The sequence below is a fragment of the Equus caballus genome, chromosome 6, assembly GCF_041296265.1.
Source record: "Equus caballus isolate H_3958 breed thoroughbred chromosome 6, TB-T2T, whole genome shotgun sequence".
Taxonomy (NCBI): Eukaryota; Metazoa; Chordata; class Mammalia; order Perissodactyla; family Equidae; genus Equus; species Equus caballus.
Window position 1 is genome coordinate 8,685,991 of NC_091689.1, and position 14,907 is coordinate 8,700,897.

At 47.6% G+C, this 14,907-nt stretch overlaps 1 protein-coding gene across 3 annotated transcripts in view; it reads right to left on the bottom strand.

Moving 5' to 3' along the window:
- NHEJ1 (non-homologous end joining factor 1) overlaps window positions 1-14,907 on the bottom strand; it is a 75,619-nt gene that overhangs the window by 38,068 nt on the left and 22,644 nt on the right. The window lies entirely within an intron of this gene.

The following is a 14,907-nucleotide window of genomic DNA, read 5'->3' on the forward strand; positions in this document are numbered from 1 at the left end:
ATACGTGAGAACAAGCAGAAAGGAACCAGGGATGGGCACCCTCATATATGGCTATCAGAAGGAAGGGGTCAGCCAGTTCCATTCCATACTTGCAATAAAACAAAGCAGTCTGATTGGTAGAAGCATGGAGTACATTCTTCCCTTGCTCTGGGGTACCCTCTCCCTTGTTGATTTAGTTCAGCAACTTGGAGCAGGGACAGGAAGGGCTGGGGCAAACATGTCACAGCCTGCAGTGAATAGGGCCAACAGAAAGGAGAGGCAAAGAACAGAGCCGAGAGGAGAGGAAAAGAGGAGAGGCCTCTCTTCCCATCCCACAACCTGGGCTCCATCCAACACAAAGTTAATTCCTAACCTCGCCTCACCACCCTGCCCACTGCTTGCATGATTTATCCCCCTATCTGCCTGCATCGCCTTTACAAGCCTTCTAGCCCTGCACACCATTATAAAAGCTGTCTGTGCTGCTGGCTCGACCTGGCCTGGCCCAGGCTCCTGCCACAGTAACCCTTCCCCACCCCTGCATTTTACAAGCCTTCCGCCATCATGGAAATCTGAAATCCCACGAAAGAACAGTAAACATCGCAGGGAAAAGAAAATACCTAGCCAGGCCACTCTGGACAGCAGAGTCGCAAATGGACTGATGTCTCTAAGTCGGGGATGGAGGCCTCTAGGCAACAACAGTGAGCTGCTTCTTGCCTGAGCTCGGTCGCATAATAACAAAGAGATGCACACACAGATGTGCCAATCCTATATGGGGCACAGCCAAGCATCCTGGTGCCCTGGGAATTCCCAGGCTCAGAGAATCAGCCAGAATGTCAGGGTAACTCACAAGTAAACACAGGTGTCAGGTTTAGAGAACCATGTGGAAATGTGAACTTTTAAATAACGGAGAGAGACTAAACCTTATTCAGACCACAAACTAAGTCAGAGTCAGCTCTGTCACCTTCTTACGGGGTCCTTAGCGGGGCAGCAGGGTATAGTAGAAAGAGCGTGGGCTTCGGATTTAGCTGACTGGCCTTGAGAGCTGGCTTCATCACTTATTTATTAGCAATGTGATTTGGGCAACTTAGATTCTCTGGATCTCAGTTTCACTCTCTGTACCATGGGAAAACACCAACTCATAAAAGGGGTGTGAAGAGTCACAACAAGATTTATAGCCAGAGGGCCTGGCACTCAATAGGTACAAAGAAATGGTAGCTATTCTGATTATTTGGGATGTTGGACATCCTAAAATGGGGAAGGGAGGTTCTCTTGCTTCCCCATGCAAATTCTGCCTGCTTAACAGGTTTCCCTTTATTTTATGCAAACTTTCCCTTTCTAAACCAGATTCCACCATTTCATCTCCTGGCCAGAGACTGAGCCAAAAGGGAGTCCCCTGGGGGAGTATTCTTTCCTATCCTTTGCCTTGAGTCCCTGCCCCTTCATCACTTTGAACTCATATGACCCAGTTCTGCTCCTGACCCTCCTCAGTAGGCTCCCATTGGCTCCTCCGGCCTCAGTTCATGATGGCTCTTCTTCTCTCTCTTCATACGCCTCAAGAGAACCTGCCAGAACCCACTGGGTTCCATTCTTTTCAAGGAATGCCCGACTGCCCTATTACAGCAGTGTCCAAGCCAGAAGTCAGGGTTCACACCTTCCCCAACTAACGTGGAGAAACAGACACTAAAGAATTCTCCATGAGTCTCGGAGTTCCAAAACTCTCTGCCAATGAGGCTGAGGGCTCCCCAGAGCTCTGTTATTCACTTGGGGGTAGGCAGTGGGGAGATGGAGGCGGAGGGACGGGGGAGGGCAGGAAGAGAAGAGAGCCTTGATTCAGGGGCCAGACTGAGTCCGCCACAGGCCAGGCTCCGCTGAGGTTTCTCGGGTGAAACACGCCTCTGTGATGGCTGCGCCTGTGAAGCGGATGGAAATGCCCATAAAGCCGTATCAAACCTTGTGCAGAGAAGGACAGGGATATATATAGAACCAGGAACCAAAGGGGCCACAGGGGATTCAGGCCGACAGCTCCGCCCAGCCCTTAAACCCGCCCCAGGGAAGGGGGAGGCCCCAGGAACAAGCTCAAGGAATGAGGGTTGGAGACAGCCCGGCGGGTTTGCGAGGGGAGTGGGGAAGTGAGGGGCGTCAGGGACAATACTCGAAGAGAGCTAACGACTGGGCTGTGGGAATCAGTCAGGGCTGGGGAGCTGTGCCCTCTCCAGCGAGGACTAAAGAGCCAGCCTCTGTGTTCTGGCAGATCCTGAGGCGACTTTTCACTCTCCGCTTCCGTGTCCTTCAGCCCTGACAGTGCTCTGCTTCCTTCTCAGAACCCAGGAGCCTCTCACGAAGCAGCTTCCCCGTCCTCCTCCGCTCTCCCAACCAGCATCGCCAGTTTAAGTTCGTCCAGGGGCCGTGTTCTCCATTCTCCACCGCCATAACCCCACTCCCAGCCTCCCAGAGAAACTGGGGCAGGGGCCAGTGAAGAAAAGGAATCTATCCATAAGGAAAGTGTCCTGGAACAAGAAATATCCTAAGATAGATATCCGTCGAAAAAGAGAAACAAGTTCCCAGAAAAGAAAAAGAGGCTCACAGAAGTGAGGCGGGAGCCGCAGAAACCATGGCATCTGGTAGAATCAGGCCCTAAAGGAGAGACAGTGGACAGGCTCTGCTTCCATTCTTTAATTTGCTGGGATCCCGCTCTCCCCGCCAATCCTCTTGCCAAAGTCGGACGTTGGAGGTTCAGATCCTGGGTGACGGGGAGCTGGAGACACAGAGCCCACAAGCATTTCTTACCTGAGCAACGGCCTGGGTAGCCAGTCCCCCACCCTTCCCCAGTTCGAAAGAGAATCCTCCCCTCTCTCCATCTCCAGTCTTTTCCCAAGCCAGCACCAGAAGTAGGGCAATGTTTTGGCGCCACCTGCTGTCCCTTATTGACAGTTGAGTAGAACAGATCCTAAAACTGGTTTGGACCTGAAATTCACCTTCTTTAATTCATCATAAGCCCTAAAGGAATGGAATCCAAGAGAAAAGAAACATAACTTCCACCAAAGAGAATCTTCCTATGGAGCGCAGTGGGCGAATCCCAGACTCCACCCTTCTCCCCTTTCCCGGGAGAGAGGTCTTAGGAACTCCAACTAGCCAGTCTCTTAGTTCCAGTCTGAACAGCCATTAGTCTGTGAATTCCATTCTCCAAGAGTCGTGCTGATTTGAGAACTATGAATACTCAACAAGCCCTTCCTCTATTTAATAGATTCCATGTATTTTAAAAATTATTGCCATATCACACTGTTTCGATTTTCTTGGTTTTAGGTAGAAATTCTAATTTTGCACCAAATGACATGATCCTTTGTCATCAAACAGCAGAATGAGAGCAGTGTCATCCAATGAGCAATGACCTAGACATTTTATACTGCTCCACCATTCCTGTGGTCCTCACTATGGTCTGGGCAAACATTCTAATGAGCAATAAGCTCACTGAGAAGTCAGTTCACCTCACAAATATAAACATTTGTTCATCCATTTAACAAATATTTCTGTAGCACCTACGATGAACCAGGCACAAGCTGGAGGCACCGTGGTAAATAAGACATACGAGGAACCTACTCTCACGGAGCCCCCATTTTAGCATCATTGACCTGATCCATGAAGTGACCTAGTAATTTCTCGCTCATTTTAAAGAATACCTGTGTGAACAGCAAAGATCAAGACAAAAATATAAACAGACTTTGTAAAGAGACAGAATAGCAGGATAGCACAACGAATGTGTATAGAAAAAGAACTGTTAATATTATTTCTTCCTCATATTCTTTATGGATAAGTTCTTTTCCTTAAAACCCATTCCTGGCCCTAACTCTAGGAACGGCATTCCAGCTTCCAAGGTCAGCTTCCTCAGACCTCAAGATTTACAAGCCTTTAGTAGGAAGTGTGGAAGGGTGCCTAGGAGTGACAGCTTTAATTATACACAGGTTTTTCCCCAAATGTCACCACAGGAAATATGTGGGGCTCCATAAAAAGTATTGTCATCTGGTAGAAGAAAGAGAAGCTTCTGTCAGGTCCTAGCATGAGCCAGTAAATCGAGGGGAACAGAGAGTTAACCACAGAATCTTAGGGCCAGCCATGCCCTCTCCTAATCTTGCTCCCCAATTGTTTCCAAGCAGAACCGTGCTACACCTGTCGTTGGGGAAAGAATCTTAAGAATTCTAGGAAGGGAGTTTCCTCAGCTTCCCTGGGAACATTCGAGTCAGGTAAAAAAAAATTCTTCTCTCTACTTCAGCTACGTCCTTACTGCTGTAATTCAAGTTCATCTTTTCCTGCAATACCTTGAATGAAATGCAGAAAAGCTATTTACCATCCTACATGTGCTAATTTTTCATATTTAAAAGAATGATTTACCACTCAGTCTACTCTCTGAATTAAAGAATCTCATTTTCTTTGGATATTTTTTTTTTTATTATTCTGTTTCCATCTCTTTTGTTATTGTTCTGATTTTCCTATGGGCACTAGGACCCCATGCACCTTTCAACCAAACACCAAAATCCTAGGCCAACTAATGCTAAACACGAAAGGAGGGTGGCCTCAGGCTCTCAAGCTCTTATTTTAATTATACAATCTGGAATTATGTCCCTCTTCTGAAATACTCAAACTAGGCCAAAGTCTAGATCACAGGAGCTCTCACTAGCTAAATCTTTCAGAAAAAAAAAGGGGGAACCTTCCCATCTGGGAAGTAGACAGGTACTTTATAGGAAAGAAGTTCTATTAAATAAGATACTGGAGGGGGCGCGCCTGGTGGTGTAGTGGTTGAGTTCGTGCACTCCACTTCGGCTGCCTGGGGTTCATGGGTTCGGATCCCGGGTGTGGACCTAGCACGGCCTGTTAAGCCATGCTGTGGTGGTGTCCCACGCACGAAATAGAGGAAGCTTGGCACAGACGTTACCTCAGGGCCAATCTTCCTCACCAAAAAAATAAATAAATAAAAAATAAGATACTGGAAGAGCAAAGCATCTGACAAAAGGAGTAGCAGGCAAGCTTGGTAAGCAGGGAGCCCAGGTGGGGCTTTATGCCTTGTTGAGGGTTATCAAAGGAGTCACAGAAAATTCTACTTTACTTTCCTTAGACCCACCCTCCTTTCAAAAGCTTCCTGGGAATCGTTCACTAATTTCCCCACAGAAAATGACTTCCTCATTTGTCCTCACTCAGCACTTTGTCTATATCTCCAGTAAACCCTCTCACCTTGGATTATGGGTTATGTGTACACCCAGCTGTCTCCCCTTTTCTTCCGTATGCTTCCTGGGGCAGGAATCATGTCAGTTATCATTATATCCCTAACACTCACCAAGTATTTAACAATGCTAGTTTCCTACCCCCTACAGCACCTCATACAAGAACCTAAACCCAGTAGCATTCAATAAACACTGGGTGAGGATGATAACATTAACATCAGCCATCCAGCACACTCCACTAAGTTGTCAGACCAGTTTAGGGTATTGGCATGGAAACTCCTTTTTCTCTTGGCCCAGACATTTACTCTTAAGGTTTGCCTCCCCCTCAAGAGACTCCAGGAAATAGGGTTAGTTTTAAGTTCTAGAAACTCTAATCATTCCTGTTTTCTCCAAGCTAAGGGCCTAAAGGAAGACTGCAGATACCTCATGAATATTAATGAGCCTCTGCGGTCACATGAATATTAACAACACCCTGTGGCTTTCGGGAACAGCAGCCCAGCTAGAAGGTCTAATATTAGCCTTGGCTGGGCCCAAAAGGTGGGAAGAGCATATGCCCATACGTCTCCATGGGGAGTAAAGAGCGCGTGGCGGAGTCTAGTACTGGGGTTGGCCCCTACGCAAACACTGGACACAAGGGCAGTTAAGAAAGGACTAAACATTGTGCCCCACGTCCCTGGCACTGAGGGCTCTGTTAGCTGCTACCGAGGCAGAAATCCCCACTTCTCAAGTTCTGCAGAGCAAGGATGCAGAAACTGAGTCCCACTCAATGCAGAGAAGAACTGGTGGGGACAGACTGACCCAGTTCAACAGCTACAGCAGACGGGTAGGGAAGGTTCCAAGTCGGATCTCATTGGACAAAACCCAGAATCAAATAATAAGGCTCATTTAGGAAACAAAATACACAGTTAGCAGGTCACACAGTGACAGCAGTGAAAGTTCTACAGACCGTGGAGTTTCCAGCCCCACACCTTCTGTGAGACTAGTGGACACAGAGGCCAACGACTCTGGTTTAAGAGGAAAGACGTTCCAGAGCTGAGCGGCAAGACACAGGAGCAATAAGGTTCTTCTAGCGCCTAAGGATTCTGAACCCAGGAGACATCAGAACAAATGATGACTGTTATTAAAAATAAATAAATGAGGGAGCAGTCCTGTGAATCAGAGTCGACCAAAGAAACCCATGCACCCCTGGCCCTGGGTCTAAGTTCACAAGCTACATCTATGGCACATGACCACATTATTAAAAGGGAAAGGCAGGTTCAGTGGCCTCAGGCAGTGTTGGGAATTAATGCTCATAGTAACACTCCTGCTGTACTCACACACTTTACTCCTCCCGCCTGGTCCTACTCAAAGGCCTTGACCCCTGAGCTCTGTCTGAAATGCTAACCCAGCCCCCCTCACACACACTCAGGAGGAACAGAGAAGCCTGTGGGCCTAGCCCAGGCCGAGGTGGTGAGAGGCCACACCTAGGAAGAGGGTGGGGACTGCTCACGGGAGTTGTGTTCTGTCACACAATTACCATATTATGTAGCTCTAATAAAAAGAAATACTTGAAGTTTTACTAGTGCCATATAATAAAGTATTTATAGAATCCGGGGGGTGGGGGTAGGCAGAGGTAGAGAGGGAGGAGGGGGAAATGAGGAATCAGAATTGTTAGCAAGAGCCTGGTAAGGACAACTCCCAGTATTCACCGTATAGGTGGACTTCAAGCCCTCAGCCTGGGACACCAGGGTCCTTCTTGCTAACCGAGATCAAGGTGGCTTTCTGCTCACCCCCCTCCATAACAGTCTGTCTCTGATTTCTTCCTGGTCAACAAAGAAAGAGACGAGAAACCTTGGAAGGAAAAGGAAGGAGGAACAAGGAATCTCAGCAGAACTGTGTGGAGCCCAGGCCTGAAAAGGCTCGGGACCAGAGTAAAGGGGACGTCAGTCAAAAGAATGAATGGAATGTGAGCCTTAAAAGGTTCCATTCTGAGGCTAAACTTCTCGGTCTCACCATCCAACATACCTGACAGTTTTGAAATTTGCCAAAACAGGGTTTTCCATCATTGCACTGGCTCCTTTGCACACCTCTCACACTCCCCATTCCAACCACACTCTCCACTTGCCGCCACCACGAGAGCAGGGCGCTCCACACCTACAACAACCACACAGCACGTACCCACAGCTTCTCCCACACCTCCCCTCCTCACACCCTGTCCTCACAGCCACAGTGTCTCACACACACACACACACACACACACACACACACACACACGACGCTCACCACAACACACTCCTCCCCAGAGCACTCACTGGCTGCCTGGATTTCCTGGGCATCTTCCCAACTTAAGACACATCCTAGATAAAAACATACTGGAGGCTACAACCCTCTTTAACATTTCAAAATTTTCTATTACCCAGAAAATCTCCCCAAAGAGAGAGAGCAGTGAGGGCTGTGGCATTATTACAGAGGAGACTATAAACAGAACAAATATAGAGCTGTTTTATTACAAGGCAGTGTGGGGTTGGTGGCTGGCTGATTAGAGGGACACTCCCCGGAGCTCCCTTCAGTCCCAGACCTCAATAAAGACCAGACGAGAGCTGCTTTCAACCGAGGGGCAATCGGATCCAGGGGCCCCTCAAATCCCTTCGGATTCCAGTCCAGGATATGATACCTGCCTTGGTGAAGATAAGAAGGAAAGCAAACACAATCTAAGAACAACCAGCTTGGCAAGGAGCCACCAGGCCATCTTCTCAAAGGCAAACACAATTAGTACGGTTGGGGTTTCTTGAAATCAACAGATATAAAACTTTAGATTAAAAAAGCAAAACAACTCTAGAAATCCAGAAGAAATTGATAGACTGAAAGCCCACACACATCAGGGATACTGCAGAATGAGGAGGAAGAAGGGACTGGAAGACAGAAAGAGAGGCAGCGCAGCGTGAGTGACGGGAGCAGCCTGTGTTACGCATACAATCGTAGAAGGAAAGAGTGGGAAATCCACAAGTCGTCTCTTCTGGGCTCTGGGCACACGGCGTCCCTTCCTGGGTGACTCACAGTGGGATCACCTTCACCCCCTGCTTCATGTGGCTAGGGCCTCTTTATAAGGAGACACACCGCGAGCCTCTCCTCCTCCAGCCCTGCGAGCCAGGGGAATTGCGTCACTGACCTCCACACACGCTCACTCCCTCCTCCTTCCAGCCGGCCACCACACAAGGGATCTTGTCTTGTGGTCCCTGCGATCCTTTCATCTGGGCTCCAAACCCACTGTCACCTTGGCCCTGAATCACTCCCCAGGAGACACTGGGAAAACATTGCTGGACAAAGAGCGTCTGGGTCCTGTATGGCTAGAATTTACTAATCGCTGCTGGTGAGAGAACCCAGGCCTCCTCATCCCTGCCCAAAGGCCAGGGCACAGGGATAATTTTGAACCTGGCCTTGTGGCCAGCTCTGCCTAGAGATTAGGTTTCCGTTGATTTGGGTGATACCAGTTCCCTCCAGCTCCCAAGAGCCGAAGGATAAAAAGGGCTGAGAGGCAGCCTTAAAGGTTCTAGCTCATCCACTCTCCTTGCTCAGTGGCTGGGAAATTGCTAGAGCCGGCGGAGGGCCAGCAAATATTCCCCCTAGTTCCATTCTGGTCCCAACTGGCTATCCTCTTCTCAGGGCGGCCCCAAGGAAAACATCTGGCAGCTGAAAATATCAGTGTTTCTCAGATCCTTCTCCAAGATCGAGGCTTCCCCTCTAACAGTGTCTCAGCTCATTTCCATGTTTCGAGGCCCTGACATTTTCCCTTGACTTTCCAGGTGATGACACTCCAGTTTGGTGCTTGGCCATTTTTCTGTAATTTCAGACCAGTGTTTCAATGGGCAGCCTCAAGAAGAGTCACAGGAATGCTTTTCACTCTCTGAGCATGCTGCCTTCCCGAGAACATTCCATTAGGACAGAGCCTCGGAGACGAAAGTGTGAGAGAGTGGAAAAAAGCTCTGTACTAGAAAGTCGAGGATGAGCTCCTGGTTTCAACTGCAATTACTCGCAGGACTCAGGGTCACTCAATTTCTTGAGCCAATCCATCATATCTCGTCGTCCTGAAGTGGCCCTAGTGCGGTAAAAAAAAATTTTATGTAAATTTGTTCTTTCATTTTAGCCTGCTCCTTTCACCAGGTAGTTATAAGAGAATCAAATTAAATAAGAAAGGCAAAAATCCTCCGCAGAATACATAGCAGCACAAAATTCACGGAGTGCTTCCAATGGATCAGACGGGTTACATAAGATGGATAACATCCCTGTCCTCAGGGAACTTAGCATCTAGTGGGGGGTGGGGGAGCCAGAAAAACCAGCAACAACGATGCAGTGCTGATGGGGCCTAAGACAGCAAATAAAGCCCCGCGTAAGAAGGGCAACTGACCTGAACTCAGACGGCCGGGAAAGCTCCCTAGAGGGAGTGAAATCTTCACTGAAACGCAAACAGTAAACAGGAGTTAGCCGGGTGAGGCAGGGGATTTCCAGAGGGAACAGCATGTGCCAAGGACTAGAGATAGAGAGAGAATAAGGGACTCTAGGAACTGACAGCAGTTCACTGAGCCTGAAGTGTAGATTTAGGATGGAAGGTGGGGAGCGTGGATGGGGGTGAGTGGGGCCTAGCAGGCGAGTGGCAGTTGGAGCTAAAGAGGTAAGTAAAGGCCAGATCATAAAAGGCCTTAATGGTTTTACTAAGGAGTTTGGACTTTATCCTAAGGTAATAAGAAGCCACCGATAGTTTTAAGCAGGGACATGTGACCAGATTTACTTTAATCGGGAGCTTCTATCTGGTTTCTTTTCCTGATTGCAGATCCCTGCGGTCAGTGGAGTGTTAAAAAGAGAAAAGAAGAAGAGACCAGGCCCACTTCTTTTCCTTCTGTCCTTTAGCAAGGGTGGGACCCCGCAGGTTCCCACTCCCTTCCTCATGGAACTCTCCAGTCCTTTAAATTCTTGGCTTCCTTCCCGAACAGCCTTTCCTCTCAGTCCCCTATTACTTTCTCTCTGGCAAAGGAAAACCTCTGACTGCGTGGCAAGTCCTTTCCAACCAGCTGCTGTCTGGACCTGGGCTGCCAGCCTCCTGCGTTGAGTATTACCCCCACTCTCCAACAAGGGTGTCAGGTAGCCCTGCCAATAATCCACATTTCTAATCCAGGGCCCATTTCTTATCTCTAACTTGAATTCCACCAACTCTGCCAATATTTACTTTTCTCCTCAATCTTAGATCTCTCAACCTCTAGAAACAATTTGGTGGTCTCCTAACAGAAGACTAAGATAATGCTGACCAAACACAAGACGGATCTGTATAAGACAGACCTCATATCTAGACGATAATAACAGACTCGTAAATGAACTCCACGAAGAACGTCCACTCCTTTTTTTTCTTCACCTCATTGAGTCACCTAGAGTTCAGGGCTTAGAATCAATACTCTACGGGAAAATCATCATGGCCCTTAACTTTATCTCTTGGCCTCACCATTTAACCTTAGAATCACAGAACCTTAGCACTGAGAAAGAAACTTTTAATCGTCTAGTCCAACCTTCCACCTCAGTGTCGGAGCTCTCTGGCATGACTTGGCAATTGAGATCAGATTGTCTCTTACTGCCTGAAATTTCCCTAAGAATTCCTTTGTCTGCTCAGCCTCCACTGATCAGGTTTAGGACAGGACCTCTATGTCCAACAGGGACTAGCTCAAACTCACTAGGTCTTAAGGTTCTAGAACGATGCTATTCAAAGTGTGATCAGCAAACTGGTGCTGGTCCGTGAACTCTTGGTTACCAGCCCATGATGAGGTAAGTATAGAAATTGAATCTGAAGTATTTAAAAAACTTTTATAGCAACATGACATTGCCATGACATCAAACACATGTTCCGAGGACTCATCTCGATGAAGAGGGTATGAAAGAGTTTGAGTATTGTTGAACTTGTCACATATTAGTTATGCACAGTAAGACCATGTGTCAGATTACTTTGAAAAGCACTGTTCTAGAAGGTTCCATGGGAAGAGAAGAAGATAGGTCTGGGGGTAGGAGGGCTAGCTCCTCGTTTTTCTCCTTTCTGGGTACAACAGAGAGTGAATCTGCTGCCTGGGATGAGGAACAGGAAGCTGCTCCCACTAGGCCACTGGCTGTATGGGGTGAAGAGGAGGGCAGGAGTTGGTGGCCAGGTTATCAGGCAATAACAAACTCAGCATCCAAGCACGCGACTTCCAGCAATGCAAGGAGTTTCCTTTGTTTTGAGAAAACAAGAGCTGCAAGAAGCCTTTCCTTGACACGTTCTTGCCTGGCTTCGGGAGGAGCCCAACCACCCCTGACACACAAACAGGACAGTCCTGGCCAATGACAGACAAGCCAGTACCCTGACCACAACCCCTGTTTGCTTTTCCTTTTCCACCACTTCCTCAGCTGGAGGGCCACTGTGGGGCCATAGGTAGCTGCCAGCCTAGGTCACCATTCAAGAACTTCACCCCCAATGACCCAGTACCTTAGCCCATACAACTCCTCTGATGCCCTTTCTACAGCCTACTTTCTCTCCCAGTATGGTGTTTTTGGTCTGAGACCAAGGGCTTCTGGTCCGTTCCCCAGAGCTGCAGGTACCTCTAAGCCTCAGGGCACCCCTCTGACGAAGGCCACGGTACGCTCTAGCAAACTACACTATTTCACCTCTAAAACCGAGAGCATCTGTCCAAGTGCCAAGAAGAACAATAGCTGAGGTTTCAATAGGACATTCTGAACACGCATTTTGATGTTACCTGAGCACAGCCCCTTGATTATATTAGACCCTCAGCTTTAAGAACCCAGTTATCACTAAGACCAACATGTAGAAAACAATGCACCTCTTCCGGAGGCAGAATGTTGTCAAAACTAAACGTCTAAGTAGCCAGCTAGGGAGCTTAGGACCAAAGACCAAAAACTCCAACACCACCTGGGACCTCGCCCTTGCGGTATAGACAGAGCACAAGCGTCCACCTCTCAGCCTCACATGAAGTGCTTTCTAAGACCGAAGCCTTCAGGACACGTTGTCCAAGAGCTCTGCGCAGCAGGGCTGGCCAGTCCCATTTCTGATGTGACTATGATAATTCAAGAGCCTTGGGGACCAGCAAACCTCCCTCCCTCTCTGATTAATCAAGGGAGCTTAGTCTTTACCTCGATGGCCCAAGAACCCAAGTTTCTATGAAGACTCATTTGTCCAGTAAGGGGAGGGGTGTGGGGGTGGGGCTCCCCCCACTCCAGGCCTCCTTCATGCCAAAGGAGGAGGAAACAGAATAAGCAAAATAAAATTCATAAAGCGAAGCAGTAATTATGGTGTGGTCAACAAGAGGCTGTCCTCAGGCCCATCATTATGTGGCTAAATTTAACGCCCTGCGCGGCCAGGGGAGCCGTGCGCCCCGGGCACCGTGTGTCCACACAGACGCCAGCTCCGCCACCTTTACCCGCTCGACAGCCGCCAGGGCTGCCAGAAAGCAGGTCACAATTTTTTTTATAGTCTGTTTACCAAGATGCTGTTTTTACTGCCGAGGTTTCTCTCATTTTATCTCTTTTTCCCTTTTCCCCAAACAGACTGGCCTGTATTTTCTGTCCCGGTTTTTTTCTTTCTTTTTTTTTTTTTTTTCTTTCTCCCTCTCTCAGTACTATTTTCAGAACTCTAATTTTATATGGTATGTCCCTTTTTTTTTTTTTTTTGGTAAATATTTGCCATGACTAAGCCAGGCACATCCAGTTTAAAAGGCTCCGTCCCACAAAACATCAGGTCTTTAATGATATGCATCTCATTAGCTTGCCCCATGAAAGGGGGTATAGAAAAAAAAAAAAAAGCAACTTAAAGACTCTCACTTTTTATATCTAGAGAGACCTATATTTATATATGAGGACAAGCTGAAAACTGACATTCTGAGCCCCGATACGAGGTTAGTACAATGGTCATTTGATTCAGGCTTTGCAGGCTCAGAAGCAGTTGGAGGCAAGAGGGGCTATTGGTCTGGACATCACTGAACCATGGGGTTCTGACCAGACCAGTACAGCTCCAACCAACCCTCGGACTCTGAGGTGTTAGGGCTCGCTAGATCAGGGGCACACAACTCTGGGCAGTCCTCTGGCACTGAATTTCCTAAAATGGACGTGACAAAACAAAGAGGGGCAAAGGAGCACCGATATCTCCCTCCTTCCCTTGCAGATGAGGTTGAAGAAAGGGAAGCTCTGAGTTCAGAGAGTGCTGAGGGAGACCCCCTCCGAGTTAGTACTCCCACACCCCCCACTGACCATCCAAAGGGCTTCTCCAGCTGGGCAAAGCCCCAGACTGAGGGAGGATTTCTCAGTGTGCATGTTAAGTTCGATGAAAGGAGCTGCACGGTCAGGTCCACTATTGCACAGAGCATCCGATAAGCACTCCGAGTACTTCTGTGATGCTTTTAAATCCAGCCTGACGCTCTCGGATGGAGGTAGAGGGGCCTCCAGGACTCAGTGTTTTCACTAAGAACTCTTGGGGGAGGCAAAGAGATCCATGGACGGAGATACCCAAAGCGGCTGCTCAAGCAGCATCTCATGGGAATCAATACTTTGTAGGGGTCATCAAAGGCCCAGAGTCTCTAACTTGGTTCTCATTAGTTAATTTAGGGATAATCAGACTCTGGAAGATTGACTGACACTAACTAAAATCATAAGAAACTAATTTAGAAATTAAAATGCCAATGTATTAGTTTATAAGTTAGAGGCTATGCCATTCCAGTGACTATAGATCTTCAGCTGATTTTTCCTGGGAAGCTGAATAAACACTGAGAGTGCTACTTGTTAGACACAGAAAAGGGGCAAAAAACAGCACATCACTTTATGGGTAGTTCACACACACCGTGGAAAAAGCTAGACATTCATCCTCATTCTACTCTGTCATTGCTGTGGCACTGTGCTAGATAAGTTAATAAATTGTTATTCCTGGGCTTTTCTTTTTTTGAATTCTATACAACCCTGCTCCTCTGTTCGTACATCTCCTCAGATCTCATGAATTAATTATATAACAGTTTCTCTCAAATGGCTTATAAGAGCCTAGAGGTGTGCAAGACCAAGAGATGGAAGAAAGGGATGTGGAGTAAGAAATAAGGCAGTACTTGGGGCAGAGTTCTCCAGCTATGGACCACTTTCCTCTCTCTTAAATCAGGTCTCTGTCCCACTCACAAATAGGACTCAGACTTGCCTACTGCCCACAGCTGCGTAACATGTGACAAGGCCATGGACATGATGGAAGAATACTGGACTGGAAGTTCAGAGCCCTGGGTCCTGGTACCTAATTCTGAGTCCTGGTGCAAAATCTACCACTAATTGTCTACATAAGAGTTCTTTTACCTTTGTGGGCCCTCATTTCCTCATAAGTAAAACAAAGAGGCTTGATAGATTCTTAGACTGATAGTCCCTTCCAGCTCATAAAGTCTATGGCTCTAATCTTCTGTACAAGATATAAGATGCCATGATTTCCTTCCTTAAGGTACCAGCCTACGCCTGGAGGAGATTTGTAGCCTAGTCTCATAAGCAATTTATTTACAAACAGTTGGGTGGGTTAGTTCTGTAGATAGCAAATCTCCTCCATTTTATATTGATTCTAATTGATCTCAGTATCAGAGGTTAGCCCAAATTTGGGGGTACTCTGTTTGAGATTTGCATTTCCTTAGGCACCCACTAAATTCAGTAGTTTCACTCTGCTCTTCCCCTGACTGCTGGGGGACTGCAGAAA